Source organism: Leptonychotes weddellii, chromosome X (genome assembly GCF_054177405.1).
Source record: "Leptonychotes weddellii isolate Sample4059 chromosome X, ASM5417740v2, whole genome shotgun sequence".
Taxonomy (NCBI): domain Eukaryota; kingdom Metazoa; phylum Chordata; class Mammalia; order Carnivora; family Phocidae; genus Leptonychotes; species Leptonychotes weddellii.
The window spans coordinates 66665224-66670364 of NC_138385.1; the positions used below are offsets into that span (position 1 = coordinate 66665224).

The 5141-nt window shown below is 37.8% G+C and overlaps 1 pseudogene; it reads right to left on the reverse strand.

Moving 5' to 3' along the window:
- Positions 1-384: 384 nt before the first annotated feature.
- Positions 385-1533, reverse strand: LOC102733931 (ADP-ribosylation factor-like protein 8B pseudogene; annotated as a pseudogene).
- Positions 1534-5141: the final 3608 nt, after the last annotated feature.

Below are 5141 nucleotides of genomic sequence, written 5' to 3' on the forward strand. Positions count from 1 at the left end.
CTGTCTTTTCTCCATTGAATGGTCTTGGCACCATTTCTCAAATTTGTGAGCATAGAGTTGCTCATAATGTTTCTTTTTTTTTTTTTTACATTCTTAGCATATTTTATTACATTGGCTGGAATGCTCTAAATTCATGAAAGCCTTTGAGAAAATCTTCAATTCCCAACCATTTAAAAAAGTGTGTTGAACCCCACCCCCCCCCAAAAAGAGAAAAAGACAAAATAGAGAAGTAATGATCTGGACAGATACACAACAGCATGCCTTAGTTCCTCCCCTATCCCCAGTTGCTATCTGGTGATGAAGAATTCTCAGAAAGCAGATGTTTTTAAAATTCATATATGATCTCACCAGTGTAAAGAACCAATAACAACACTGATCTGGTGCCTCTGCTCACTCTTTGCAGACCAATTTTTGAAGTCCTAAGGTGTAATTATACATTTCACATGCATTTGTGAGATATGTAAACATTGTGTTTATATCCCACATGAGTCAGGCTAAAGGTTTTCTAAATACTGTGTGTGGCAATGGAAACTTCATGCTGTATCAAGTCAGTATCAGTATTAAGCTAAGGAACTCTATAATGAAATATCATAGACATTTACTGAAAACCAATATAAAAATCTGGCCCAGAAAGACCAGAACAGAAATATGTAATTTTCTTGATTTAAGATGGTCAAGTGTGTGTTTAAAAAAAAAAAAAAAAAAAAGCTCTACACACTGTTTAAGACAAGTATGTATAAGAAGCTTTTTTGTGTGTACTGACTTTATCATGACAACTCTAGCTGATTGTTTATGAAGGTTTAGGGATACACATGTTCAGCAGTGCACAAGAGAAGTAAACTCTGAAAAAGGCAATTTCTTGGGTTTAGGAAGGATGGTATTCTGGGAAGTACTTCAGAGGAACAGAGAATAATTCTAGGATTATAGCCAGGAAGGACTGGAAGACTTCAGGAGATGCTTCAGATTCTTCTAGATTTTGAATGTTGAATAAGCCACTGAAGTGTGATATCTATATTATCCTTTTCTTTGCAAGAAATTGAATAGCAGCAAATTTCTCTATCCTGAATAGCAGACAGGTTCATTTTTTCAATTGGCTGTTTCTCATCCAAGGCATTAGGAAGATCTCTCTTGTTTCAAGTACTAGCAGTGGAATTCCTTGTAATTGTGGTTTATCTAGAAGATTATGTAGTTCATTTAGAGAGGCTTCTTCTATCTTTTCATGATCGGCAGCATCTATCATGTAAACAATGGCATTGACTCCTCTGCAGTACCATTCCCACATGCTCTGGAATCGGGGTTGTCCTCCTATGTCCCAAATCTTTATTGTGACGTTACCTTTAGTTACTTTCCTCATGTTGAAGCCCACTGTGGGTATTGTATGTTCACTGAATTGACCTGACGCAATGACATTGACGAAGGCGATCTTGCTTGAGTACTGCAGCCCCACTAGCGTCAGCTCCATCTCCTCCTTCCAGAAGAGTGAGCGAAACCAGTCCAGCAGGCGGGAGATGAATGCCAGCATGATCGCGGCTGGGAGGGAGAACAGCAGCAGTGACGGCTCCCACACAAACGGGCCTCAGCCCCAACCCCTCAACAGCTCCTCTGGGCCACGGCACACCACTGGCCCATAATATTTCTTTATTATCCTTTTAATGTCTATGTTGAAGAGTCTGTCCTTTTTCCATGGTCTTGGCACCATTTCTCAAATTTGTGAGCATAGAGTTGCTCATAATATTTCTTTATTATCTTTTTAATGTCTATGGGATCAGTAATGATGACCCCTCTTCTATTTCTGATATTAGTAATTTTGATATCAGTAATTAATGTCTAGACTTTTTTCTTAGTTAGCCTCGCTAGAGGTTAGTCAATTTTTTTCTAAAGATTTATTTATTTATTTTAGAAAAAGAGAGAGAGAGAGTGGAGGGAGGGGCAGAGGCAGAGAATCTTCAAGCTGACTCCCCACTGAGTGTGGAGCCCAATGCAGGGCTCGTGTCCCATGACCCATGAGATCATGACCTGAGCCTAAACCAAGAGTTGGATGCTTAACTGACTGAGCCACCTAGGTGTCCCTTGGTTAATCAATTTTATTTATCTTTTCAAAGAATCAGGTTTTGCTTTCATTGATTATTCACTGTTGATTTCCTATTTTTAATTTAATTGATTTGTGCTTTAACTTTTCTTTTCTTCTGCTTATGTTGGATTTTGTTTGTTCAGCTTTTTCTAGTTTCCTAAAGTGAAAGTTTATATGATTGGTTTTTAGATCTTCCTTATTTTCTGATATATGCATTAAATGCTATAAATGACAATCTAGTCACAGCTTTTACTACACCCCACAAATTTTAGCAATGTATGCTTTCATATTCATTTGGTTTGAAATATTTTAAAAATTCTCTTGTAATCTATGTGTTTTCAAGAAGTGTGTTGTTTAATCTTCAAGTATTTGGGGGTTTTCCAGATATGTTTATATTAATTCCCTTGTGATCTAGGACATATTTAGTAGGATTTCTATTCTTTCGAATCTGTCAACATGTGTTATGGCTCAGAATGTGGTCTATCTTGTGAATGTTCCTTTTCAGCTTGAGAACAATGTGTATTCCACTGTTGTTGGAGGCAATATTCTATGGATGTCAATTAAATGCAATGGCATTCAGTTCAACTGTGTCCTTATTAATAAATATTTTCCCCTCAGTGGTTTCTTTCAAGAATTTTTTGTCTTTGATTTTCTTTAACGTGACTATCATGTGTCTAGGTGTTGTTTTATTTTTGTTTTGTTCTGTTGCTTTTGGTCTTTATACTGCTTGGTATTCTCTGAGTTCCCTAATTCTGTGGCTTGGTGTCTGACATTAATTTGGTCATTATTTTGGTCAGTCATTATTACTCCAAGTATTTCTTCTGTTCCTTTCTCTCTGTCTTCTCCTTCTGGTATTCCCATTACACATATGTTACACCATGTCTAATTGTTCCACAGTTCTTGGATAATCTGTTAGGTCTTTTCACTTTTTCTCTCTTACATTTCAGTTTTGGAAGCTTCCATTAACATTTCCTCAAGCTTACTGATTCTTTTTTCAGCCATGTCCAGTCAATTGATAAGCCCATCAAAGGCATTCTTCATTTCTGTGTATTTGATTTCTTACATTTCCTTTTTATGCTTTCCTAACTCTCTGATTGCATTACCCATCTGTTCTTGCATATTGTCTACTTTTTCTATTAAAGCTCTTAGCATATTAATCGTAGTTATTTTACATTCCTTGTCTGATAATTCCAACACCTCTACTATATCTGATTCTTGTTTTGATGCCTGCTGTGTTTGTTCTAAGTGTGTTTTTGTCTTTTAGTATACCTTACAATTTTTTGTAGAAAGCCAAAATAATGTACGGAGTAAAATGAACTGAGATAAATAGGTCTTTAACGTGAGTTTTGTGTTTATCTAGGTAGGGGTTAACCTGTGCTTATAGGGTTTCCTGTAGCTTTAGGAGTCAGAAGATGAAATTTCCTCTGTTGTCCATATTTTTGTCTCCCTGTTGCCTTTTGTTTTCCCTTGAAATCTCTTCTCTTTTGTAGATTTTGTTTATTTTTTGAGAGAGAGAGAGCATGAGCATGGGGAGGGGCAGAAGGAGAGGGAGAGGGATATGCAGACTCCCTGCTGAGCTAGGATCCCAGTACGGGGCTCCATCCCAGGACCCCAAGATCATGACCTGAGCCAAAGTTAGTCACTTAACTGACTGAGCCACCCAGGTGCCCCTGAAATCTTTTCTTAAGTAATGTATGTGGTGCACGGTTTGTTCAGTTGTATTCCTCTATTATTATATAGGAGTTCTACTGTGCTAAGGTGTCAGGTGAGGAGAATTGTTCTGTATTCCTAGGATGAGATCTCCATCTGTTATTGACCTGGCCCTTAGACTGTGAACCTCAAAAGTGCTTCTCAGTTTTGTTTTTGTTTTCCTTCTTAGGTGAGACAGGAGGGCTACAAAGGGCTGGAGTTTGGTGTTTTCATCAGGTCAGTTAGTATCTGTGGTAAAATCATTCCTCTTAAGAGCAAGCCTTGTTTAGGAGAACACAATGCTGTGTATGTATTTAAAATGACGACTATTCCTCTCCCCATACCAGACGCAGGAGAGAATTTTCCCCCAAGCTTCACCATGAGAACCTGGTAGAGTGCCTGAAGTTAAATCTCGGGAGTGTCAGAAACCACTAATACTAGGCTTCCCTGGAGGTTTTTTGTAAGATTTTATTTAAATTCCAGTTAGTTAACATACAGTGTAATATTAGTTTCAGGTGTACAAAATAGTGATTCAGCACTTTCATACAATACTTGGTGCTCATCACAAGTGCACTCCTTAATCCCTATCACCTATTTAACCCATTCCCCTACCCACCACCCCTCTGGTAACCATCAGTTTGTTCTCTATAGTTAAGAGTCTGTTTCTTGATCTCTCTCTCTCTCTCTTTCCTTCCCTCCCTTTTCCCCCTTTGCTTGTTTTGATTCTTAAATCCCACATATGCGTGAAATCAGTTCTTTCTCTAACTGACTTATTTCACTTAACATAATACTCTCTAGCTCCATCCATGTCATTGCAAATGGCAAGATTTCATTCTTTTTATGGCTGAGTAATATTATATATATACACACGCATATACACACATACATACCACATCTTCTTTATCCATTCATCAATTGACCAACATTTGGGCTGTTTCCATAATTTGGCTACTATAAACATAAGGGTTCATGTATATCTTTGAATTGGTATTTTTGTATTCTTTGAGTAAATACCTAACAGTACAATTGTTGGATTATAGGGTATTTTTATTTTTGAGGAACCTCCATTCTGTTTTCCAGAGTAGCTGCACCAGTTTTAATTCCCACCAACAGTGCAAGAGAGTTCCCTTTCTCCACATCCTCACCAACACCTGTTGTTTCCTGTGTTGTTAATTTTAGCCATACTAACAGGTGAGATGTCATATCTCATTGTAGTTTTGATTTGTATTTCCCTGATGATGAGTGATGTTGAGCATCTTTTCACGTGTTTGCTGGCCATCTGGATGGCTTCTTTGGAAAAATGTCTATTCGTGTCTTCTGCCCATTTTTTCAGAGGTGGGAGGGGCAGAAGGAGAGGGGGAGAGAGAATCTTTAGTAGGCT